A 27,899-nucleotide genomic window follows, 5' to 3' on the forward strand; every position below is an offset into this window, starting at 1 on the left:
GAAAGCGGCGACGGCCGACAGTTGCGGACAGTGCGTGAGGTGCTCCGGTTCTAGAGGATGTGACAGTTGCAGGAGTCGCTCCAGTGGAAAAAAGGATTTACAACAGCCTGCATCAAAGGTAAACCAATAGTGATTTAGTTTATTTTCCTTTGCTTTTCTGCCACTGTTGGCTAATCGCGAAGATGATGATGGTAAGGTGAGATTGATGAAGGGACAATCAGAAACGTATAGGGACGACACAGCACGAGCCGGTGCCCAAAAGTCAACCTCGGTTCCACGTAGTACATCCTGGTTCTTGCAGGCCAACGAGGCTCTGGCGCCTTCACCCACAGCCAGGATAATTCTACCATAATTTATTCATACCCTCAGTCTGTTTCCTAAAAGGAATACAATTTGAAACTCTGAAGAGATACAAAAAACAGAAAGAAATCAAATAATGCACTGGAAAGTTGAGAGCAATGATTCATATACGTAGGTTTCATACACTTCAAAAGAAGTATACACGGTTTAGAGCCCGGATGTTCAGGCACTGAAAAGTATTAAAAATGGCAGGCAAAAGGCAACGAAAAATTAAATAAAAGGCAGTGTATGTCGAAAAAAAGGCAGTCAAGTTTCAGAAAGAGGCAGTGAAAATTGAAGAGGCATTAAAAATTGAAGAGAAGGACTTAAATTATTCTTTAATCTTTAAAAATGTATTTACAAATAATAATTTGAATAACACGGGTTATTGAAAAATGAAATCAAATAGAAGAGAAAATTAATTTTAAAAAAATGCCTTGTCGGAATGACAAAAGAGGCAAGAAAAGGCAAAAAGTTTTGAAAAAGGCAGCGTAAGGTGAAATAGGCAAAGGAGGCAACATAAAGTATTGTTCAGAATGTTAAGAACCTTCAGATCGTTGTTCCTTTGTGTTCAATTTTTGTCTACCAGCGTCGGACACGAATAGGCATTTTGCCTAAAATCCGGGCTCTTATCATATATTTTATTTGACAAATATTTCACAATATCACATCACTTTCAAATCCAAAAAAATGAACAAAAAAGAGCCGTCCACACTAGCAAATTTTTGTCTATTCGAACATTATGATGTAGTGAGATAGCCAAGATTCTGTATCCAGTATACGCCACTGACACCCCCCCTCACACACACACACACACACCATCACACACACACACACACACACACACACACACACACACACACACACACACACACACACACACACACACACACACACACCTACCTTCTTCTTCTTCTTTTGCATAACAGCCCTTGGTGGGGTCTAACATCCCAAACAATCCTTCTCCACCTCGTTCCGTCTTGAGCTACATTCTTCCAATTATGTATTATCATATATTCATCTTTTTCAAACCCAATGACGTACATTCATCTTTTTCAAACCATCTTCAACTGCACAGATCCTTCTTCAACTGCATAGATCCTTCTTCAACTGCATATATCCATCTTCAAGTTGGCCTTCCTTTGGGCCTTCTTCCCCATAGTTTCAGGTTTAGTACCAAGCGTGGTAATCTGTCCTCCTCCATTCTCATCAGATGTCCCGCTCATCCTAAACGTTGCTATTTCATCTTATCTCACCACGTGTTCAGGTTGGATCATATTACCCTTACTTCTACAGGATCCATCTTCATTCTTTATGGGTCCAAAATTATATCGTAAGATGTTTCTTTCAAAGCATATTAACTTACTTTCTGCTTTGGATGCAAGTTTCCAGGATTCTGCACCATATATAACCAGTCTAATGAGTGTCCTGTATAATCTTATATTCATGTACGTATTTAAAGCAAATCATATGGCAATATACTGTACTAGAAAACATTTCCCTGCATTCATTTAGATCGTCTCAACTCTGCACCTCCAATCTCCATCCGCTGAAGAATGAACACATACATTTCTGTACTTTATGTACAGATAGGACAATCGGGACTGGACCTACAGTTGAAAGTGGGATCCGAGCCACTGTGCGATGTCCCTCCAACGGGTATCGAACCCGGGACCCCTTGATTACTAGGCGACGATGTTACCAATACACCGTAAACAAACACACGTACATTCTGAGAATATTGGTGTATAATAATAATGTTATTGGTTATTTCAATGGCAGCTGGGCAGGAATTTATCGGGTAGGAACATGATTCATACGATAAAGCCACACGAGAACGCACCTGCTGCATTTCCGTATATTCATGGGCAAAAATAACGCAAGACCAAAACAAACAGGTTAGAGACTATTTCTTAGAGGTCATGTGGTTTTCTTTACATTAACTTCGCTCTTACAGTGGATGCAGAATAGTTTAAATTTGCGAATTAACTTCTCTCTTACCACGTGCATTCACTTTCAGAAGATGCAAGGAAATGTATCTCCTTGTACAGTCAACGGCAGAGATAATAGTAGGCAAATTGTCCACTGCTTTTTTCCTTACTTTTTTTATTCTATATCCTGTGTTGTTTAAGGAATGAAACTATGTTGGTTCGAAGCAGGTATTGCCCTCTGCTTATTGACGTCATAATTTCAATTCATTGTCATCACATTGGGTAATACAGATCGAATTAAAATGGTGGTGGACAATTGGTCTACAGTTTCTTTCGCCGTTGGGTGTACGTAAAGAAAACGTGGGCTCTGAAACTCCCAGGAGAAAGTCCCACGTTACTTTATTATCACGCCAAAAGAGTAAATAACTGTTTATTGCTTATCTGAGGTTACTCATTTATTGTTCACTATTCACATTTGACGTCACTTATTCATTTATTCTAGATTTCCGTTCTATACTTTTAAACTAACGTTAATACACAAATTTCTTTAATTTTCCTTTTACTTCTGTAGTCCATATATATTTCTATTGTCTATTGTCATATCTTGATCGTACATAACGCCTGGTTATCTGCCTTATATGTGTATATGCGCATGTGGACTGCAGAGGGACCGTTGTAAGAGGGGTCGGAAGGGGAGAATGAGCGAGTCAGGAGGCTTCGTCGGTCGCGTTCAGCGATGCAAACTATATCATCATAGTAGTAACGTTTACCGTAATCTGCCACCGCGTGTCCAGGAGGACGGAGAGATTCAGTTCAAAGAAAGATATTTAGAGGAAACAAAAATCAAATTAAGTCCCATCTTATTTCTACTTCTCCAACGAACATGGTTCAAACAAAGCAGAGTACACTCAGAGAACTAAATGTATCATATCGATTGATGCACTAAAGTGTGTTTTATGGTTTCTTCAAAGAATCAGATTCAAATTTGATGCATTTGGGTGCATTTTTGTATGTCGTGAAAGAAACACCAAAGTGCATCATTTGATTCAAGTGAGGACTTATTACAGTCGAGATGCACTTCAATGCATCACTTGATGCGTTTTGATGCACTGGAATGCATCTTTTTTGATGATGCACTTAAACGTTTCATCTGAGTTACATAAACTCTGTAGCTCAGACCAAACGCTTAAGTGCATCATCCAAAAAGATGCAGGAAGGTGCATCAAGGAACATCATCTGATGCATTGAAGTGCATCTCGACTGAAAGGAATCCTCACTTGAATCAAATGATGCACTTTGGTGTTTCTTTCACGACATATAAAAATGCACCCAAATGCATCAAATTTGAATCTGATTCTTTGAAGAAGCCATAAAACACACTTTAGTGCATCAATCAATATGATGCATTTAGTCTTCTGTGTGTATGTCGAGCCAGAGACAAGTATTTACTAACACGCCCAGTGTTATCCGCTTCTGTTATTCCTTTATGCTCCCCAATTAAGTTCACAAGCAAATTTTATGACGTTGGTGTCCGAAATGAAACAAGCTGGCCGATGGCCGTAGCTGTCGAATTCTCAAACTTTTCCAAGTAAAAAAATGCTGATCCCATTTCGTTGCTGGAAACATTTTAATTAATTTTATTGGAGAAATTCCCAGCATTATTCAGCTGTAGTAAACAACCAATAACGGAAATCCAAACCCTCAAAAGTTAGAGCAGCATAAGTTGAAGTTAAAACAACAGTCACCCGACTGATTTGCTTTATTTTACTTCGCTTTTTTTGTGCCACTTTTGGCTAAGTTGCGAAGATGGGGATGAGTGATGATATGATGAAATTGATGAATGGGCACTCGTAAATATCCAGGCCCAGGCCGAGATTCGAACCCTGGACCGCTAGCGTCGTAGCGCTATGTGCTAACCACTCCGCCACGGGGGCCAGCAACAGTCACCTGAAAATAATCCTACCACCATGTAGCAGCAATTACTATAATTTCACAGTTTAAACAGCGCCTTTTCTTCTCTGGGGTTTGGCAACACTGGTAATGTTCGTGAGAGTGCAGAGGGGTGCTCGCTGCCCTCCAGAAATGTTGCCAACCCTGTCGTATCTTCCCTTACCTTACAAGGATTGATTTTCTGAGATTTACTATTGCTATTAGATGATAGAGTCGAGTTCTTAGCATGCGTTACAAAGGGTTTGCAATGACCAGATTTGGCAATGAATGCGTCATCTTGCAAATCCTAGTTACTTAACCTGCCACAACTCCTGGCATGGCAAGCGACCAATCGATATATCGACTGTGACTCGGACTGACGAACCATAGAGATAATGTATGCAACCCTATGCCATATGATTCACTGCTTTCCCAAAGGATACGATGTAATTTGTGCGTACTACAGCCGTAAAAATCACGTGAAATCCCTCCATATATTTGATTAATTTCATGAACTCAATTACACCTCCACCTATCCCGTACCACTCTTTTGTATCCCTGCCCTTTACAATACCACGTGGCAAACTCTTATCACATCTAATCCCAGTGGTATCAGAAGTAACAAGGAGAACCGAAAGATTCTTCCTTGCTGAATTTCTATTGTTGGGTGTTATATAGCGTCGCTTTTCTGCCACTTCTTGCTAATCGCGAGGGTCTGAACTAGTGATGAAACCGTTGAACGGACAATCTACAGGCCTGGATTCAAACCTCGGACCCCTGGAGTACTAGCGCGCTGTGGTAACCACTCCGCCACAGAAGTTGGCTCTCTCCTGGAACCTGGTTTCACAGCTCGCTGCATTAAAGCCACAATAGACATTTCTTTTTTGTCCAGAAAAGGTTAAAAACAAAGGTTGCTCCATTAGACGAGTGCTTTTTGTTCCATGACCTTCCAGTAACGTTTTGTAATGTTCATTTCAATTCCCCTCTAAAGACCCCTACAACTTTTAATTACGTAAGAGAAGTCTTGCTAAAGACTCTAGGTTCGTCCTGCAATCTTCATTTTATGTCCTTTAAAACAACATTTATTGAAGGCCCTACACTGTAAAAAATGTTGGTGTTAAAAGGACACAGTGTGTGGTCCCTGGAGGTCTACACCACATTTTGGTCAACGTTTAACCTCACTGGTGTTGAAATAACACAGACAAATGGTTGCACCTTTTTGACACCACTGAGGTTAAATGTTGAGCAAAATGTGGTGTAGACCTCCAGGGACCACACTCTGTGTTGTTTTAACACCCAGCATTTTTTACAGTGTAAGAACGGTGATGGGACACGTTAGAGCAAGGCTTTACCTATCTCACTCTCTTTATTGATGTCTTCACAGCAGAAGACACCCTTATGTCTGGGGATACACTTTTAGTTTTAGAAGGGTGTCTGGGAATACACTTTTAGTTTTAGAAGTCCCGCACACTTTGGGAGACCTCACTGCTTCTGTGATATTCTTAAAAGTAAAAAAAAAAAAAAAGTGCATAAATGAATAAATAAGCAAACTTTCATTTTAACCAAGAAATGTAGGCAGGTTAAATTATTCTGAGAGGAACAGTTGTTTGACATTTACACGTTTCTCTCCAGCCCTGTCTTCTCTATCTTTCTTTCATAATCTCTTTTTTCCTTCTTGTCCCTCCCACACTCATTCTGTCTTCTCTTCTTCCCGTTCTCCATTCTATCTATTTTTCCTTTCTTCTTCAGTTTTCCTTCTTTTCCCCTCTCTTGTTCTCTCTCTCCTTTCTCTTCCTTTGCTCTTGTGTTTTTTTGTTCTCTATTTCTTGCTCACTCTTCTTTGCCTTTCTTCTTGTCTTCTTTTTCTATTTCTTTCTCCTTCTCTTTTTCTTTCCCTATCTTTCTTCCTCTCTCCCTGTTATTTTGTATTTCTTTTCTCCTTCTGTTTCCTTTCGCTCCCTCTCTCCCTCTTATTTTGTCTTTCTCTTTCCTTCTGTCTTTCGCTCTCTCTCTCCCTCTTATTTCGTCTGTATTTTCTCCTGTTTCCCTTCGCTCTCTATCCATCTTATTTTGTCTTTCTTTTCTCATTCTGTTTCCTTTCGCTCTCTCCCTCTTATTTTGTCTTTTTTTCTCCTGTTTCCTTTCGCTCTCTCTCTCCCTCTTATTTTGTCTTTCTTTCTCCTTCTGTTTCCTTTCGCTCTCTCTCTCCCACTTATTTTGTCTTTCTTTTCCCCTGTTTCCTTTCGCTCTCTCTCTCCCTCTTATTTTGTCTTTCTTTCTCCTTCTGTTTCCTTTCGCTCTCTCTCTCCCTCTTATTTTGTCTTTCTTTCTCCTCCTGTTTCCTTTTGCTCTCTCTCTCCCTCTTATTTTGTCCTTCTTTTCTCCTGTTTCCTTTCGGTCTCTCTCCCTCTTATTTTGTCTTTCTTTTCTCATTCTGTTTCCTTTCGCTCTCTCCCTCTTATTTTGTCTGTCTTTTCTCCTGTTTCCTTTCGCTCTCTCTCCCTCTTATTTTGTCTTTCTTTCTCCATCTGTTTTCTTTCGCTCTCTCTCTCCCTCTTATTTTGTATTTCTTTTCTCCTGTTTCCCTTCGCTCTCTCTCCCTCTTATTTTGTCTTTCTTTTCTCCTTCTGTTTCCTTTCGCTCTCTCTCACCCTCTTATTTTGTCTTTCTTTTCTCCTGTTTCCTTTCGCTCTCTCTCTCTCCCTTTTATTTTGTCTTTCTTTTCTCGTTCTGTTTCCTTTCGCTCTCTCTCTCCCTCTTATTTTGTCTTTCTTTTCTCCTTCTGTTTCCTTTCGCTCTCTCTCCCTCTTATTTTGTCTTTCTTTTCTCCTTCTGTTTCCTTTCGCTCTCTCTCACCCTCTTATTTTGTCTTTCTTTTCTCCTGTTTCCTTTCGCTCTCTCTCTCTCTCCCTTTTATTTTGTCTTTCTTTTCTCGTTCTGTTTCCTTTCGCTCTCTCTCTCCCTCTTATTTTGTCTTTCTTTTCTCCTTCTGTTTCCTTTCGCTCTCTCTCTCTCTCCCCAACCCCCCTCTTGCACTTTGGTTATAAAAAGTTGCTTTCTGCAGGTAAATCGCGACGATGAGGATGAACGCAATGAAACATCAATGCCTTACCAAGGATCGAAACTACTATCCCTCGCCTCGTACCGGACAACGCTAACCACTCCTCTGCGAAGACTTGTACTCTTATGCTATTAAAACTACAAAGCGTACCACTCAGATACGAGCAGCAAAGAGGCACTCTGCCTCATACTTGCATGACTTCTCTTTAAAGGATGGTATTTCCTCATTTTTTTCCAGGTCGAGTGGCCACTTTAGAATATCGGCCTTCCCCTTTCCTTACATATTACAGAGATAGGAAAGGAGATAATTTCTCTCTCGGGTTGACAACGTGGAAACTTCCAGCGGGTTCAGTGAGCCCGGAGAAAGTTCTCTCGTCGAAAGGAAGGAACGAATCAGAGGCGTTAAATCTTCCAGGTATTGTGCAGAGTCATGCCGCAATGTCAAGACCGATGAATGGCTATCTTCGGCGACCTCCAAACCAAAACAAACGGCTTATTAGCACATTTGTTCCCTGAGATGTCCACGCCCTTCACGCTATTCTTCTGCATGGTTTGAGATCATTTAGTGTGGGTAATTAGAAGGGGGAAAAAAGGGCAGTGTAAACACTGAGAAGGGAACTGGTCAACAGTTCACAGGAAAGTGGCAGGAAACGATGGCCAATGAGTCACGTGATTGCAATAAGTAAACCTAAACTTTAAATAACAGTCCTCTGATTGCCACGCGGCTTTTCATTTGTTGACGCGTTGTCAGCGCATCTAGTCCCATCGCCGCTGTTTTCAGGATTTCGAGACTGGAGCCCGCTACTTCTATTTCAAGTAGCTCCCACAACTGTTCCCATGGATATGAGTCAACGGCGACATTTTGGGGTTTCCTTCTTCTTTCCTCCTCTCTCTCTCCTTTCTTTCTTCTCGTTCCACCTCTCTGTCTTGTCTTTATCTCTCTTTCTTCTTGTTCCATCTCTCTGTCTTGTTCTCTCACTTTATATTTTGGCTCTCCTTCTTCTTCTTCTTCTACTTATTTCACTTTCACTCTTTCTTGCCTTCTTTTCTCTGTATTTCTTTCTTCTGCTGATTTTCTTCTTTCACTGTCTCTTCATCGCTCGCTCTCTTTTTATTCTTTCTCTTTCTATCTTGTTCTGCTTTCCTTCTCAATTTCTTGCTCTCTGTTCTCTGTTTATTTCCACTGCTGCTTTACTTCTTTCTCTGTCTATTCCTCTATTCTTAGTCTTTCTCTTCCTTTCCTCTTCTGCTTTCCTTATCCATTTCTTGCTCTCTCTTCTCTCTTTCTTGCCTCTGCTGCTTTACTTCATTCTGTCTCTTCCTCTCTGTATTCTTATTCTTTCTCTCCTTTCTTCTTCTCCTTTTCTTGCTCTCTCTTCTCCTTCTTTCTTCTGCTGCTTTACTTATTTCACTGTCACTTTCTCTCTACCTCTGTCTCTCTCCTCTTCTTTGTCTTCCTTGTTCCTGTTCCTCTCTCTCTGTCTCTCTATATCTCTATCACATACACACACATACTCTATCCTTTTCTATCTGTCTTCTTTTTTCCCTTCCTTTGTCTAGCAACAAAGGCGACAGCCGTAACCATTTGGGCACGCCTTAATTGCCTTAATTGCATCAATATTCATGCCATTCGACTTTCAGAGAAATAGGGACAATGCTTGACTTAGCCACGAGACGTCTAATCATCACTCATCCTCATCGTCGCGAAAAGTGTTAGAAATGCGAAGCTAAATGACAAAAATGCAGATACGATTTCGCTATCAAGTCTACCATGAGCGCCTCCAGTATATCACCTTGTGATAGCTTCTTGTTTTCGAGTCATTGTCAAGAGGTCGGTCATTTTGTTGCCCGCTCGAGACTCACAATACACAGCACTTCTCACGGTGTGCAGAGGTTTCCCAAAGCGGTTGCATAGAAACGGTTGTCGGTCGTGGGAAAGTGGTTTACTCGTTCAACCCGAGTACTTCCTCGGCTGCAAATATTTCTAAATCCATTCCAGATAAGCGTACCTTTGCGAACAACTTCCTCTTTGTATCCCCTTTTGTCAAGATACGTGCTCTTGGGTGTTAGCGAATGTTCGACTTGCAAAAGTGACATGCTCGACAACTACAAGGGAGATTACAGAAATGTACTCGCGGTCTGGGAATTGGCGTTTCATTATTCTGGCAAACTGTGCCGGATTCCGTGGCGAGTGGTTAGGACATTGCGAAGTGGGTATGGGTGTTATTTGTTAGTGTACCTTAATCAATTGAATCGCATCACCATTCATCATCATCTTCGCGATTAGCCCAAAGTAGCAGAAAAGCTAAGTAAATGCATGAAACCAAATAAATTAATCATACCTAAACTTGTGAGGGATTATCCTGGTTGAATCGTGTCTTAACACATCACTCCTTGAAGATGACAGTGATGTCACATCTCAAAAGATTGGAAGCCGTTCCGGAACAGGGATGGCCATTTCCCAGAAGGGCACATGCAACCATTGACTCTGGAAGACATGCAAGGGTGAGCGCTATACTTTATCCCGGGAATCTCTGGAACAAGGCACGCATAAGGGTAGAGAAGGGCAGAAAGCGAGTAGGCGAAGCGATACAGTATACTCGTACACGCTACTGTAAACACAGGCAACAGTAGTAACTCTCCCCCTCCAGACAATGCCGTTCCCTCGCAAGCGTTCATTTGTCAAGCCTTCTTGGCGCAAGTAGTGCGCCGAGATTTGCTTTCGTTCTCTTGCTCTAAAGGTTCCTGGGACAGAGTATAGACAGCTGACAGTGCAGCATCGCCACAACCGCGGATGAATACAGTCGGTTGATGGAATGATCTGGTTTAATTTTCTTCGCTTTTTCTGCCACTTCTGGCTAATTGTGAAGATGAGGATGAGTGATATGATGAAACTGATGAAGGGATAGCCGGCCCCCGTGTCGGAGTGGTTAGCACATGGCGCTACGACGACAGGGGTCCCGGGTTCGAATCCCGGCATGGGCATGGATGTTTGGGAGTGCCTATTCATCGATTTCATCTTGTCATCACTCATCTCGATCTTCGCAAAATAACCAAAAGTGGCACAAGAAGCGAAGTAAAATAATGCAAATCAATCAATGATGAAGATTCGAAACGCCTCGGCAATCAAGCCAGAACGATTTAAGGGTTAAACCTAGCGTAACATTTTGGGAAATGCACCTGATGCACGAGAGAGATAATATTTAGGTAATGTAACAGCAGCATCATTATCAGGCTATTCTGAACGAGTAAATGCAGCAAGAGAAAGATCATGGGAAACGGCCAAGGAAAGTGGCGCATGCGTTGTGCAATCCGTGTGGACCAGAAGACTGATAAAGTCAACAAGAGAAACCTTTTGCATCCAGGAAGGCGTAATTCGGCGTAACAGAGCTGCGCAAGCAAACTGCTCCTTTTCCAAACAGATAAAGCGAGTCTTTCGGAGTGCGAGGAAGTTGTTTCATTTCGTTACATGGAGAGAGAGTCATGTTTCATTCCTGGCTGTAAGTATTGAAGCGGAAGACATCAGCATACATTTGGATCGTGCAAAGGGAGAACGCATACATTTCCTCAACACCCTCCAAAATTTTCCACAAAGGGCCAATTCATGCTCAACTTTGGTTCTGAATTGAACCTTACACCCCCAAAATACGAACTTACATCCAGATGGAAAATTCTACATAAACCCCAGATCCAAGCGAATAGCTACAATACCGGCTAATCTATTTCCTACCCTCCCGTTTCGCCGTGTTGAGTTTTCACCTCCCCCAATACAATTTCGCGTGATATATTATGTGACATGAACTTTCTAAGGCGAAACGGGACATCCCATTTCGCCTTACACACAAAAAGTTTCCCACCAGGGAATATTATCGACATGAAGGGTCATTATTATTAATGTAATAAAACACCATGCTACATTGGTATATATATATACTTTTCTTTATTACGTAAACGGATTTATATTAACTGTATTAGTAATTTTGGTACTATTTATCCTGACATTTGTAAGAACAAATTTTAAGTTAGGTTAGGTTAGGTTTGTGTGTAAGGCGAAACAGGACAAGGAGAAATGGGATGTCCCGTTTCGCTTTAGAAAGTTAGTGTCACATAAGTCACGCGAAATTGTATTGGGGGAGGTGAAAACACAACAAGGCGACAACACCCTTATTCTAGGACTTCTTTCCATGTAAAATTCAGGTACAAACCAATTGCATTTGTGCGAGAGTTTAATTTATTTACATGTAAAAAAAAAAAAAAACATTCATCAGTAATTTACCACACCCTTCAAACATCCCCTTCCGCACATTTTTTTCAACCCCTCTGTGATTTTTACACAGACCCAATGTGATCCCAAATCTGCCTATTCACCTTTGTGGAAACATTATCACACACCCCCAATAGGGAAATTCTGAATAAACAAGTGTAGGGTTACCAGACGTCGTCTTTTACCCGGACATGTCTTCTTTTTTGGGTCCTAAAAATGTTCCGGGCGGGTTTTTAGGAAAATAGGGAAATGCCCTCTCTTTGAGGGTATAGGCAACTGCTTCAACTTCAAGATTCGTAACAAAATCTTATACGTATTTGTGAATCATTGTGAATATTGCTTCCGTGTTAAATTTTGTAAGGAAATACAACACACCCAGTTGCAACTGCAAACACAAGAATGGTTTCTTCCAACGAAGAATAAATAGTTTATGCAGTTCATTTCATTCCAATGTTTCTTCATCTCTTTTAGGTCCAAATATTTTTCTAAGTTCTTAATTTTCAAAATCCCTCAATTTATCTTTTAAAGTTAGAGACCAACCATCTAGTAAATATAGGTCTATTATTAGTTATACTGAAATTGTGTAAAACAATTTTACAGCGGTGTGTAATGTACAAGCCTACCAAAACACTAATAAACACAAAACTTGTATTTCAAGTGCTGCATCCAAAAATGCCCTCTTTTTTAAATTATGAAACCTAAAAAGTCCTCATTTTTAAATTATGAAATCTAAAAATGTCATTTTTTTCAATTATGAAATCTAAAATTGTCATACCATTAAATAAAGTGTGATTCATAAGAACGAGAAATTTTGGAAAGTGAAGCCAGTGGATACTACAGAGTATGTCCATGTTGTATTTCATAGCGTTAAGTTATTTATTGAAGTCAACATCCGACAGATGACCACTTTCTCTGAGGAGACATTCCTGCAGTCTGGGAGAGACCTTGTTCATGACGTGACGTAACATTGCAACAGGATCCTGGCGAAGTCCTCTCGTGTTCTTCTGTCATAGCAGGTCGACTGCGGTAAAAAATTCCCGTTCGTTTGAGCCACCAAGTACGTATATCCCGCAACAGATTCGCTACGAAAAATAAAACTTTGGGACTTTCCTCTGTATATCCTATCCTAAGTTAGAAAAACCTGAATTTTCACCTGCAAATTGATGTTTGGTCTCCCAAGAACTTTTGCCGAACTTCGTGATTGTGGGTCGCACAACCTAAAAAATATGAAACTGAGGTGCCACCAAAAGTGATGTAACACCGAAATTCGTGTAGCATTACACCTAATCGGGTGTTAAATGCCTCCATACTTGGTGTGGTGTGATATCAAATGGTGCAAGAGGAAACAAAAATTGATGTGATACAACGCCAAATCCGTATTAAAGTCCACGGAGCGCGCCCACCAGCTGCAACAATCACATTCAACGCACAGTAATGCCACACATCTACTCTACGCAACCTTGTCCCTCTCCCACACTAGCACCTTCCCACGGTCTCCACATTGAAGTTGCAAAGTACGGCAACGGCGTATCCGCAGTCACATGACTGAGACTCCACGTGGAGTAGACGAGCAGAATGACAGCTGCGCCCATTGGCTGAAGGTTGAGTGTGATTGGACGAAAACAACTCGCCCGCTGTTTAACCCCAGCCACGTTCGTGGCGGCGGCTTTCTTCAGTTCTTTGACGTTAACGAAGTAAACATGTGGACTAGAACACCAAAAGGAGTGTTCTGTGAACACCACTTTCCGTGGCAACTCAGATTCATATTTTGTGGAGTGCGGGTTCCAATCCCAGACTGAACATGGATGTTTTATATTGTCTCTGAAGTATTCAAGAGAACTGCAAATTTGAAACGCCAGCAAGAGGTAGGCAGCAAGGAAAGGGATATATATTTCTTCCCTGTCTTGCACGTGTCTTGATTCAGAGTTCTCACAAATTTGATCACCGAGGCGGAAGTGATGGCTCACTACGAACATGTGCATATCCATATTCCACATGGAATTCTGCATTGTCCACTTACATAACGCCATAAGCTCCATCGTGATCCAACCTGGAAAACAAAGGAGAAAAAGTTTTGGACAAGACGGAGGAGGGGGAAGGAAAAGAAAGTCGGAAGCGACCCCGACCTTCCACGAAAGCACCGCAGCGAACGTGTGCAGGAGCAGAGTTGCCAACCTTTCGATGAGAAACTGTGTAATTATGCTAAATGTTGCCAATATGTGCTCGAGTGGTAGTAACGATTCGTAATTAACAATAACAATTTACGATTTTCGGAAGATTGAAGTTTGGGGTTCAATTTATGCATCCATTCATTAGAATTTTGAAATTTCGTTTATTTGCCATAGCAAAGTATACTCCATGAGGCCTTAAAAAGATCGCTTCGCAGGCTTGCAGCAGACGACAATATGGGGGTGTGTCTGCGAGAAACAATCAAGTCCGCGAATCAGCGAGCCCGGTTGCCACAGCTAGCTCGCTGCACCCTTATGGAAGGGTGAGTGACCTCTGCCTCTTGCTACCTCGGCCTGTTTGTGCAGCATACGACAAGAGAGTATCGGCAACAGTGTGCGAGCGACGTCTGCTGTTAGCCCGCGAAGCGCTCTCTCTAAGGCCTCCTGCAGTATAGTATTGGGAATTTCCCCCATAAAAGTAATGGTTCTACCAACGAAATGGATTGAACGCTTTTCTTGAAGAAAGTTTGAGAAAATTTCCCGAATGCTTCTTGTACTTGCGACCCCTCAATTCTGTCATAAAATTAAGATCAGACGAAAAAAAAAAAAGAATGGACAGGGATGTGGTTGAAAAATTTTGTTCCTGGGTCAGCACACTCCTTCTATTTGAAACAAGAAGTATTTATTATTTTATTACTCACAACTTACTAAATATTTAAATATATCAGGTGGTTATAATTAAAGTGACGGTGTTCAGAGTGGTACAGCACGGGCTGTAATGAGAGTAGCAGTCTGAAACTTCGTAGATATGCTAATGAAGCAATGCGCTCGCGAATTATGAAAAAAAAAAAAATAGTTCCAATTCTCGCCACCAGGGTAAAAAATGGCGCTGTAAGCAGTCAAAACTTGGTATAGTTACAGGAAAAACACTATAAATCGCAGAAAACAATACTCTTTGTAATAAAATATCGCTACAATTTCACTATTCGAATTACATGAACATTACTAAAGGAAAAAGCAACAAGCGTCACCAACAACAACCAGGGAGCTCACACAATGGTTAGGCAATTTCACCGACTTTGACGTCAGAGTTATGGAAAATTCCACGTTTTGACTGCTTACAGCGCCGTTTTTTTACCCTGGTGGCGAGAATTGGAACTATTTTTTTTGGCATAATTCGCGAGCGCATTGCTTCATTAGCATATCTACGAAGTTTCAGACTGCTACTCTCATTACAGCCCGTGCTGTACCACTCTGAACACCGTCACTTTAATTATAACCACCTGGTACATATATATAATTCAATAATAATAATAACCCGTGCCTCGACAGCCCTTGGTATATCTCCCGACTGCCAGTCTCCCTCCCACAATCCTACCTAGAGATGTGGAGTTTTTCAACCGGTAATGGGGTGACGGTCAGCCCGACGAACCCTCAGCCGTTATAGGAGATTTCCGAGACCGGATTCAGTATATAAAGGAATTAATTTTTATGTAATGTATCAGGTATACATAAAGTAGCAAACTAGATCCTTAATCAGCTGGTAAAAAATATTAATAAATTTCAATTGATGTAAACGTTTTAATTTTTAGTTTTTGCTCTTTATTCACATAAATCAACTGTATTTCATACTTAGATTTGTCTTATATTATTGTTTTGCTTTTATTATGCGTATACATTGTTATTGGTGTAGATCGGTTAATAGTCGATCTTCAAAGAGAGAGAGAGACAAGGCATTCAACGCAAACACACAGAGAGACAGTCACTATCCTCCGTTCTTCAAGCAGTGGCGTGTCCAGGATTTTCGAAAAGGGTGGGTTGGGGAGTTACCTGTAATATTTTCTACTAGTTAGCCCTCATTTTACTATCAATTTCTGCCTTTGGCGTTCTTCTTTTAAGAAATACTGCGCCGAAAGAGGGAGTTATGACCCCCAGCAATCCCCCTTTGGGCACGCCACTGTCGTCGCGTGTAATTTCGATGTTACCTGAAAGTAATTGTTGAAGTTGAAACTAATTGTTACTTTTTAACCCCCCCCCCAGGAATTTTTTGGTGGTTGGGATTACTTAGGGCAAGATTGTTGGTGGGGGAGAAATCCTTCCTGTCCCTCCCAGGATATCGCACACTGAGATTTAACCATTACGGAAAACATAGGTTTAGTACCATAATGCTAGGGTTGTCATCACTGGCAGGCAGGATGCTGGGTCCCCAGCGGCATCTCAAGGACATCGTGAATCACGCTCACTTTCCATACGTAAAAGCGGAAAGGCTTCTGACCCACTTGGAGAACCAGTTCTTCCGCCGGAGCGGCAAAAAACATCGGATGCAGCTCTTCCTGGTTTCAGAAGAATGGACATGCCAGTTTCTATCATCACATATGTTTGAGCATCTCAGGACAAAAACTAAATACAACATAGGAAAGTCAGCTATTGTCTTTCTAGGGAAGTGTTACTTTCACATGTATCAAATAAAGCTATACATTTTTTTGACAGCCGATAGAGTCCTTTTACTCTGCATGATTGACAAGATTGAACACTGCATTGGGAATCAGGAACTGTTTGGTGCGCACAGGGAAACTGAGACTGCATCTGAAGAACACGAGAGATCTTTTGGTGTATTTTTCCAGAGGCGTCGCGCCAACCTCCGTAGCGCAGTAGCTGGCACAGCGCGCTACGACTTTTTGGGTTCCGGGTTCGAATCCTGGCATGGATGTTCTTTATCGGTTCATCAATTTCATCATGCATCCACATCTTCGCGATTATCCTAAAGTGACAGAAAAGCAAGTGAAATAAAACAAATCAATCAATCCAGAAGCGTAGTCAACGGTGGGTCACAGCGGGTCGTGGCGCACCCTGTCAAAATGTAATGTGCAGTCCCCACATCACGGAGTTCTGTAGTGTAACAGGATTTCTCTACATTTCGCCTCATCACACTGTACTATTCATTAGATTATAAATATACTGGGTGAGTCTTTTAAAAGAGGCCCCGTGGAAAATGCGCTCCTTGCATGTAGGCAACCTTGGTACACCGAAGAGAAGAGCGGGTTAGAGAACAGTCCAGGATATCGGTGCCAACCATATTCGACAACATGAGATGACATGACATATCCTGGACTGTTCTCTGCCCCGCTCTTCTCTTCGGTGTACCAAGGTTGCCTACAAGCAAGGAGCACATTTTCCACGGGGCCTCTTTTAAAAGACTCACCCAGTAAATTATTACTGTATCATGTTGTCAACAGACTTTCAATGCAACTTAAAGTTGTTTTATTCCAAAATTTAAGCTTGCTATTATTGGGAAATAATTGTGGTTCAAATTTGCAATTCTATTGGACATTTCAGCCAGTTGTTATTCTAAAATGCCTTCCTTGTCCGACTGGGTTTTGTTCTGTAGTGTGGATTGGTTTCTTCAGGGCGCTAGAAGCCAGAGAGACAACAGGATGAGGTGGAGACGTTTCATGAAAGTGTTGTTTCTGCAGGAACGGAAGGAATCAAGTCACGCCAGAAACATAATGCTCTAGCTAGGAGAACCCAAGATAGCGGAGGGGGGAGGGAGCAAGGACGTATTTAGGAGGGGTCCAGGGGGTTCGGACCCCCCCCCCCCACGATAGACTTACTAAGTACAAAATTAAATAATGAAAATAATGAAATATTAAATTAACACAAATTAAATAATGAAAATATACTTGTTGTTTAATGGAAGATTATTAATTTCCTTTGAACTTTTTAAGAAGGCAAGGATTATATTGTGATCAAACGACTTTGATTGACAGTGGCAAAGTAGTTTTATGCAAGATCTTTTATTACTTGTAACGTAACATTCATAAAATATTACAGGAACTTTATTTTGGTCAACTGGATCCAACATCTTTTTTTATATCCAATAAATATTCAATTCTTTATCTATTTGACATGTATTTCCTTGCCGGTGCATTTTTCTTTACAAAATTTGCTGACCTTAACTACACGTAAGCTATAGATAATAAATACATGTTTTCTTATACCGTCCTGTTACCTATTTATGTAGTAAAAATATAATATTAACTAATTTTAATATTTAATACTATTTTAATGAATTTAATATATTTATAATCATTTTAGTTTAAATATTATTACTAATATTATTTTGAGACACTTGGTTCGGATTCTCCCCTTCCCGGAAACATATTTCTAGATACGTGCCTAGGAGGCAGGTAGCTAGATGTGGCCAGGGGTGCCAACTTTGAAAAACATTGGGTAAGCTCCAGTTATAAGTTCACAAAAGATTCTCATAAATCCTCCGATCCGTGTATCATGATATTAAAACACGCCAACAATGCGTCCTTACTTATTTTTAAAAAATCTGTTATTTATTGATTTCTATAAGCAATCCACAACGAGTGACGATAACAAATATGTAAACAAAATAACACGACATTGGATGGGCTTGGGCCCCATGGGGTTCGTATAAGTTGGCGCCACTGTCACTTTCCAACCGGAATTTTCCAATTAGCACACCTGACTAATACACCAGGTGATGCATCACTTTTGTAAAGGCTGGCTACATCCGTGTGCACAATACAGTGCGGTTAGCTAAATGTGTCGAAACTAACAAACTGTAATAACTAGTATAAAGTGGATAAAGCACCGTTAATAGTATTCTGGGACGTACCCAGTGTTGCCAAATGTAGGGGGACCGAAATTTTAGCCAAATGGGAAAAGGGAATTTCGATGAAAAATACCACAATTTCAGGGAAATTTTAAGGTCATCTGACTTTACATTATTACTACAGTTTATGTTAATTTCCAATTTCATATCCACATTTTTAATGTTATTTATTTATCTTGCTATTCCTACTTGTTTCAGCTCCTTTAAGTTTATTGTCCGTTGCTTTTATGCATCTTTGGATAACTAGTAACGATGAGGATTAACGATTAAATGGATTCCTGACCAGGATTCAAACCTGGGGCATTTGGCCAGGAAATGATGAACTGAAATGTGAAATTTCTTTAAAATATTTTTTATTCAAGCTAATAACGAATAACGAATTCAACGGAACACTTAACTACATACTACTACTGCTTCCACCACTACCACTAATAATGCTGCTACTACTTCTACTACTACTAATTATTATTATTATTATTATTATTATATAATTTGATTACGTGAAGGGAAAAAATGGTCCAAGAAAGGAAATTGTGCCCCTTGCAAAGGGAAATTGTGCCCTCATATTGTGGCAAAACTGTGTTGATCATCTTTTGGTCTTGTATCGGCGACCGAGCGTACAGGGTGCTGATTCGAGTCCCGCCGTGGACATAGGTGTTTCTTTACGAGAACCCTTTCATACATTTCATGTAATTACCGATAATCCTCAACGTCGCGATTAGACAGAAGCGTGAGAAAAGGTACGTAAAAAAACCTCATTCAATCAGACCACAGCCAATCCATATAGGTGCTAGAAAAATTCCCACTTGAATTAACCGAGGGGTCACAGTGAGACGCGCTACCGACTGAACCTCTCCAGTCAAACAGCCAGTACAAGTTAAAGTGACGCAATAATCATAAACAACACAACAAACAAATTACAAGGAAATCATCACTACAGTTAGGAATAATAGCTGTTGCACACAAAGGTGTCATGTGTCAATAAGGTTCCTCTTCCCTCTCCGACAACAACTTTCTACCTAATGATTCAATCTTTAGTCAGCATTTCTCAGTAGAGCCACTTTCACATTCAAATCATTTCCACCAATGCCGCTTATACAACAACGTGTCCTTTGTAAAGTCGGGAGCAAAATCTTATTACCTCAAACAATAGGAAAGATATACTGAATGCAATTTAATCCGCCAATGCCTAATCAACAGCAAGTCCCAACTTGATGTATGAGAGAAAATGTTGCCTTTTTTTATATATGTACACGTTCACGTTGTGAAGACAATGCGAGTGCCATCTGCCCAGAGGTCGTAAGTTCGTGTCTGCGTTGGTTCGTGTTTCTTCTTCTTCACGGAAAGATCAGAAGCCTTTGCCCCGGAATTGGAATCAAGTCGAGAAGAACTGTTGGAGAAATCTAACACTTGAAGAACTAGCCTATTGTACGTAGAGGCTGCTGACTTGGCTTATGTTTGCACGGTTTTGGGCAGTCGTACGATTTCATGTTTATGTTTCTCTTACTAAGCGTCGTTTTTCTGTCAAGAAGTTTCAGCTCTATGCATGGGCGTATTTAGGAGGGGGGATTAAACGGGTCAAAACCCCCCTTCTTTTTTGGTCCAGCTTCGGACCTTTTTATTCTCCTAAATTAGAGTTGACGAGCTGTATCTTTGCGGGTGAGCCCTGCCCAAGCACGGCTGCGCAGTAGCAAGGGGGAGGAGCTACCGGCTGCGCGTCATTATCCTTGCGTTCTGTCCTTGCTGTCGACCACTCAAAGGGCGAGTAGGTGGCAACTACATAAACGTATCTCTCTCACACTCTGCGCGGAGTAGCCAAGGCCGCCCGCAAAGATATAGCTCGTCAACTCTTTTTTCTAGAGACGTATAGAACGGGATACGGATGGGAAGGAAACGTGTCCTCCCGTTTTGCCTTATCCCATTCCCAATAGAATTTCAAATGATTTATGTGACACGAACTTTCTAAGGCGAAACGGGACATCCCATTTCGCCTTACACACAAAAAATTTCCCACCTGGGAATATTATCGACTTGAAGGGCAATTCATAATGGAAGCTCAGAGCTTGTGATGTTGCCTACCTTGGCTCCCCAACCCCACGACCCCCAGGAGTACCGACGAGGTTAGGTTAGGTTGATTGTAAGTCGATAATATTCCCTGGCCGGAATTTTTTTGTGTGTAAGGCGATACAGGATAAGGCGAAATGGGATGTCCCGTTTCGCCTTAGAAAGTTAGTGTCACATAAATCATTTGAAATTGCATTGGGGGAGGCGAAAACGCAATAAGGCGAAATCGGCCGTAATCGGAAGGAAATGACGTAATTCCACATATCAGATGGGAATGCACACCAAATGTCTGCAATTTCCTGATAGTCTCGGAATTTCTGCGATAAGAAACTGCATTGGGACTGACAAATCAGTTATTTTTCCCCCCTTGAGTCTTCTTAAAGGAATTTGGTTTTTAAGAATGCAGTGCAAGAAAACCAGGGAAACACCGTTACATTCTCAAGTTGTTTGACACAAGATGAACAGAAAAGTATCAATACTATCGTGACTTGTGGAAACGAAGAAACTTTAGAGGCTTTACAATTTACCAGTACAAGAGAAACATTTCAGCAAACTCTTCAGTTTCTTTAGTGTGAACCTGTGTGGAGTTTGAAATACCTCCACTTGTTCTAACCAAATTGCTTTATGCAGTGCAACATTATTTTGGGCACCTCAAAAGGTTGACTGTTCAATACAGGGTAAGTCAAAATGATCGACCCGATTTCAGACATTTATTCTGTGAAATATAATAAACAAATGTTATTGTGAGACATGTGCTAAGAAAAGTAAACTGTCAAAGTTTTTTTCAAACAAATCACAAATGTTCTATGTGAGCACCTCGCGTAACACGGCACACATCAAGTCGATAGTCATATCTCCTGCCAAACCTTGTGTAGCATGTTGCGGTCAATATCAGCAATGGCTGCTGTGATGCGGGCACGCAGGTCATCCGATGTTGTTGGAAGTGGTGGTACGTAAACATGATCCTTGACAAAACCCCACATGAAGAAATCACATGGGGTCAAGTCGGGGGAACGAGGTGGCCAATGAAGGAGAGGTCGATCCTCCGGAGACGCACGGCCTATCCAACGTTGTTCAAATGCTCCATTGAGATGGTCCCGAACGCTGCCATGATAATGCGCAGAGGCACCATCCACTTGGAGAATAAAATCTGCGCTATCCTCTGCAAGTTGTGGAAGGAGCCATAGTTGCAGCATATCAAGGAAAACAAGTCCTGTCACAGTACGTTCATGGAAGAAAAAGGGCCCATAAATCTTTTCATGGGAAATGGCACAAAAGGCATTCACTTTGGGAGAATCGCGTTCGCGTTCCACAAATTCATGGGGTTAGCAGTTCCCCAAATCCTTATGTTCTGTCTTTTCACTTTCCCTGAAAGGTGAAAAGTTGCTTCATCACTGTAAATTAACCTCTCAGAGAACCCATCCGTTTCCATTAATTCGAGGAAATCAGCACAGAAGGATGCGCGCAAAGCATAATCTGTGTCTTTTAAGGCTTGAACTAGTTGCAAGCGGTAAGGGTTTCATTTGTAAACGTTTCCGCAGAAAACGCCAGACAGTTTTCTGTGGAAGTTGAAGTTCTCTCGCTACCCGGTAGGTGGACTTCCGTGGACTCCGCACGAAACATGTGCGCACTCGTTCCACTGTCTCTTCCCCAGTCGAAGAACGGCCAGTCGATTTTCGTTTACAGATGCAGCCCGAATCTCTGAAATGTTCATACCACTTACGAATGGCCTTCCCCGTAGGTGGTTCTCTCCTATATTTGGTACGGAAATGCCGTTGCACACTAATCACAAACTTGTACACATGATAATCAAGCACACAGAAAGATCTCTGTTCTCCAGTCGACGTCATTTTTCTGCTCGCAGCTTGCTGCTGACTCCTAGCGGTAGAAAGTGAAACACTGCGTGGAAACTAAACTTTGAAAGTTAACCTTTCGAAGCGCATGTCTCACAATAACATATGTTTATTAGATTTCACAGAATAAATTTCTGTAATCGGGTCCATCATTTTGACTTACCCTGTATTGTGAACGTCAAGATATTTTTTAAAAAAACATCTAAGAGAGAGTTCTGAGAACTTTAATGAAATTTATTTCAAAGCAGTGAAACTACTTAGAGACTATGATGAAGAAATGAAGAGACATAGAACACTCAAATAGGAGGAACAATGTACCAGCTGAGAGCACAAAACAATATTATGAACTAAACCATTATCGTCCATTTTTTAACTATTTTGTAGTAGAATTGAACTCATGTTTCTCTGAACACAGTCAACACATACACAATTGTAACAACTTATTCCAAAAATATGAAATGGCTATCTCTCATTCATTGGAACTGTGTGTCAAAATGTTTGATGGTGTCTTTGATAGATTGGATTTTGATAACCTGATCATACCTAGTCCTGCTACGAATAAGCCCGCATATAAACTTTATTTACTTTTAAATGCGTAAATGCGTAACATTAAAATGCTCATTTTACTAAACAATCTAATGAACAGCTCCCTCTCGATAAAACAAAAGTTATCGAGTTACAAGAAGATGCTGCAAAGATATTTGACTTCACGGTAGAGCCGCCGTCTTCTACCAGCACTGAATTTCAGTTGCAAATCTCTTCCATTGCATAGTAAGCTGCTTACTGTAAACAGTCGGTGCTGGGGTGCCTATCTGTTCAGTCCGCAGTTTTCAAATAAAGTTTCAACATTGTGAGATAGCAGCTTAGTTCACTATGGCACGGAAAAGGAATTGCAAGATAAATGATATACTTCGAAGTGGATTTCTGTTCTTTTTATTTTAAGAAGTGTAAAGAGTATGATAATGGATATGTATATACACACACCTTTGTCGGGTCCAGCACGCCCTCCTACACCCCCTCCCCCACGGTCTCCAACAAGCTTCCGGTCAGCAGCGTCCCAGAAATGAAATATAGCAACCCTAATCATACCAAAAGTTGAACCCCCCCCCCCTTTACGTGAACTATACACAAGCCCATGGCTCTAGGTCCACTTTATGCACGGATAGGTTAATCGGGACTGGGCTTAAAGTTCCAAGTAGGATACCACCGACCTCTGTGGCGGTGTGGTTGGTGCAGCGTGCTCGGGTTCGGATAGCGGGTATTCTTTGACAGTATCCTTTCATCAATTTCATTATACCATCACTCATTCTTATCTTCGCGATTAGCCAAAGTGGAAGAAAACAGAAGTAAAATAAGGCAAATCAATGAATCGAACAGGCAAGAATGTACTATGTCAACTGTGTAAGGTTTTCCCTATGCGACCTTCTATCAATGATCATATTGTACTTCCTAATAGTTTTTCACGATCCGTCTCTGTTATACCTGGAATCCATAGATTGCGTGAGCATTTGTACTGTCATCAAGCACATCCGTATCCTCATTCTTCTTATTTTGCGCTATACATTATGCTAAATGCATCAGGTTTGAAACTAGAAAGGTATTTTTAATTTTATTCCGAAAATGGGTACACTCTAAACAATATGCAGCTGAGTTGACACCAAAACTGGTGATAACAGGGCACTTCTCTCGGTGTTAACACAGGATTGGCTTTGTTTAGCACCATCTTTGATGTCCTGTTACGCCATTTCCTGTCAAACCACACCACGTATGGAGTCTTTTAACACTTGATTACCTATTGTCTTACCCCAATTACCCCGATGGCGTAGTGGTAACGGCGTCTTCCTGTAATCAAGGGATCCCTGGTTCGATACCACATATTGGTTCGGATCCCACTTTAAACTGTAGATCCAGTCTCAATTACCCTATCTGTGTCTAAAGTGCATCTATATAAAAACTCGAACTCTTACACCAATTAGGGTATTACCCAACTTTTGGTGGCAAGCCAGTTGCATATTTTTGGTGCAGTGTTTGAATATGTAGTGTTTGTACAAACATAATTACATTTCTTACTTTCTACCTTTTCAGGTACCTCCTACCCGCGAGTGATGTTCATGAATGTGAGGAGTCCAGAGGAACAATACAGAAGACTGCAGGAGTGTAAGGATAGCAGCAGCTGAAAATCAGAAGACGGTCCATCTACAACCAGCTGCAACGATGCCCATCATAGCCACAGTCGTGTTCCACGCCATCAAGACTGCCATAGCCCTTGTGGGGACCAGCCCCATATGGTTCATCCCGACCTTCCTGGTGGCTCTGGCCTACTACCACTACGACCTGTTCGACCCGGAGAACAGGCCGATCAACGTCAGGTCCCTGGACAACGAGTACGACTTCATAGTCGTCGGGGCGGGGTCGGCGGGCTCGGTGGTCGCCAACAGGCTGACGGAGATGCCCGACTTGACGACGCTGCTGCTGGAAGCCGGGGGCCACGAGACTGAAATCACGGACGTTCCCGTCATGTCCATTTTCTTCCATCAGAGCAGGATCGACTGGGGCTACAAAACGCAGCCTTCCAATACGGCCTGCCTGGCCATGGAAGGCAAGCGCTGCGTGTGGCCCAGAGGCAAGATCCTTGGCGGTTCCAGCGTCCTCAACACGATGATGTACATTCGTGGTAACAGGCGCGACTTTGACAACTGGGAGGCGCAGGGAAATCCTGGCTGGGGCTACGAGGATGTTCTCCCGTACTTCAAGAAGTCGGAAGACCAGAGGAACCCGTACCTGATGAACAACTCCTACCACTCCTCGGGCGGGTACCTGACCGTCCAGGAAGCTCCGTGGCACACCCCGCTGGGGCCGGCCTTCGTGCAGGCGGGAGAGGAGATGGGTTTCGATAACCGGGACGTGAACGGGGAGAAGCAGACCGGGTTCATGTTGCTTCAGTACACCATGAGGAGAGGGTACAGGTGCAGCGCTGCCAAGGCGTTTCTCAGACCGATTCGGCTCAGACGCAACCTCCACCTCGCGCTGTGGTCGCAAGCCACGAAGGTGCTGATAGATCCGGAGACCAAGCGGGCCTACGGGGTCGAGTTCGTCCGCGACGGAGCCACGCACAGGATACGCGCCAGGAGAGAGGTGATACTGTCCGGAGGTGCCATCAATTCCCCCTACCTCCTCATGCTGTCCGGGGTGGGTCCTCGGGACCATCTTGAAGACGTTGGGATCCCAGTGGTTCAGGATCTACCGGGCGTCGGCCAGAACCTGCAGGACCACATCGCGACGGGCGGCATCGCGTTCAGGATAGACCCTCCGGTGAGCTTCGTGATGCCGCGCGTCGTCAACATCAACACCGCGCTTAGATACGCCATCCGAGGCGACGGTCCCCTGACGTCCAACATCGGTCTGGAAGCCGTCGGGTTCGTCACGACAAAGTACGGGAACCAGTCCGACGACTGGCCGGACATGGAGCTGATGCTGACCGCAACGTCGGTCAACTCCGACGGAGGACAGGCCCGCAAAGCGCACGGCATCACCCAAGAGTTCTACGACGAGGTCTTCGCTCCCATCACATACCAGGACACGTACGGCGTCTTCCCGATGATCCTGCGCCCCAAGAGCGCCGGGTACATGCGCCTCCGCAGCAAGAACCCCTTCCAGCACCCCCTCCTGTACCACAACTACCTCTCGCACCCCGAGGACGTGAAGGTGATGCGGGAGGGCATCAAGTACGCGATGGCGCTATCGGAAACGACCATCATGAAGCGCTTCGGAGCGAGGTACCACAGGATACCCTGGCCTGGCTGCAAGCAGATACCCTTCGGCACCGACGACTACTGGGAGTGTCTGGTGAGGCAGTACACCATGACCATCTACCACCAGAGCGGGACCTGCAAGATGGGACCGGCTTCCGACCCCATGGCGGTTGTGGACCACGAGCTGAGGGTCCACGGGATTCAGGGCCTGAGGGTCATCGACGCGGCCATAATGCCCAACGTCACCAGCGGGAATACCAACGCCCCCACGATGATGATCGGCGAGAAGGGGGCAGACATGATCAAAGACTACTGGACCCGAACTCTGAGGAAGAAGAAGAAGAAGAGGCAGTCTCGTTCTTTGTAGTCTAGTCCAAGACTTGTGTAGTGAAGTGAAAGAACGCAGAAGTATTAACATCAGCTTCTAACATTAACATTGCAGAAGGTGTCTATAAGAACGTCCTGGTGATTCTCATGCCTTAACAAAAGGCGAACGTGTCCAAGGGAGGGCACAGTACTAGTTTGCAGCACTTGTTGGCACTAGGTGTAGTGCAGGTGCAACACGGTCATTTGGAGTCTGGAGCGTTTGCACTGCGTTCTGGATCTGTGTGTCGTCACGTGGTACCAGGTGGTCATATTCAGAGCATTCTGAAGCTCATTCGAAGCAACGGATTAGCGATGAAACTTGGTACAGAGGTCATGTAGACCATGGAGAAGCAAATGCTGTCCAAAAAAAGTTCAAATTTTCACCACCAGATGGAAATGTGGCGCTGAAATCTGGTGCGCAGTGCACAACATCCCGGAAAACACTTTGTCTGACTACTGATCACGCTGTCTTACGCTTCCAAAGGGCCATTCACATTGACGGCGCTCATATTGAACACTGCAACAGTGACAAACTCGAAATAAAGTCTTGCATGTCCGACTTGGTTACTGTGACTTCAGCGCCATATTTCCACTTCGTGCAGAAAATTTTAACTACTTTTTTTTCCATCCGCATTCACTTTCCCATTGTCTCCACAGTATCTATGCAAAGTTTCATCGCAATCCGTTGTTTCGAACGGGGTCAACAGGGCTCTCGGTAGGGAAACTTTATTTATGACCATCTGGTGCGTGATAACTAATTAAATGAACGTTAAAATCGGCAGACAAGCAGGTAATTGTTGAAACTTATGAACCTAACACCGGTGTTATTTTGTGCACCGTCTACTTGCATGAACACAATTACCTTGCCCCAGCCTGACACTGGGATGCACCTGCGCTACACCTAGTGTCAAAAATTGCTGCGAATTAGACGGGGCTACTGACATGGAACGTGAGTCACATCTCCTTAACGAAACAATGGTACGGTAAGACTAACGTACTGATTTGTATATTACACGATATTGACTTTGTTGTGTATGGTGCTAAAACATTGTTGATATGGCGTTACGTAAAATGCTCGGTTACAGTAATAGTGATCTTGTGGACACTTTATCCGTGTTACGTCGTGTCAACAAAAACTTGATATGAAGTGGCATTATGTAAATAGTGCAGCAAAAAATCTGCAATCTCCCTGTGTTCTTAGTGTTATCTTTATTCAGGCTGGTCGATCAGAACATGACATTTCTATCTGGAAATGAGTCTGTACATGCTGACCAAATTATGAAACGTTTTCCGCTGGACTGAATCCACAACTGGAATAGACATCAATACGGCACAAGAAGAAAATCTCAAGTGTAACTTTCTCTACAATTGCTCTAAATACGTATATGAAATATCAGGTATATAACATATAATTATATGTTACGTCTTAGGTTAAGAAAGTGTAATAAAATATTTCCTGTTGCCAAATATGCCTTACTTCAAATTTAATGCTTTTTTTACTCTGAAACAGTGGCGCAAAGAACGTTTTTAA

At 42.4% G+C, this 27,899-nt stretch overlaps 2 pseudogenes across 2 annotated transcripts in view; one reads left to right on the forward strand and one right to left on the reverse strand.

Annotated features, from left to right (window-relative positions):
- Nucleotides 1-27,826, forward strand: LOC145992797 (glucose dehydrogenase [FAD, quinone] pseudogene; annotated as a pseudogene). The gene is made up of 2 exons (XR_014442214.1): nt 1-118; nt 24,336-27,826. The product of XR_014442214.1 is annotated as a glucose dehydrogenase [FAD, quinone] pseudogene (transcript).
- LOC145992521 (glucose dehydrogenase [FAD, quinone] pseudogene) overlaps nt 1-27,899 on the reverse strand; it is a 139,907-nt pseudogene that overhangs the window by 52,443 nt on the left and 59,565 nt on the right. The gene's annotated exons all lie outside the window — the stretch shown is intronic.

This window comes from Lepisma saccharinum, chromosome 9, assembly GCF_977018435.1.
Source record: "Lepisma saccharinum chromosome 9, izLepSacc3.1, whole genome shotgun sequence".
NCBI classification, from domain to species: domain Eukaryota; kingdom Metazoa; phylum Arthropoda; class Insecta; order Zygentoma; family Lepismatidae; genus Lepisma; species Lepisma saccharinum.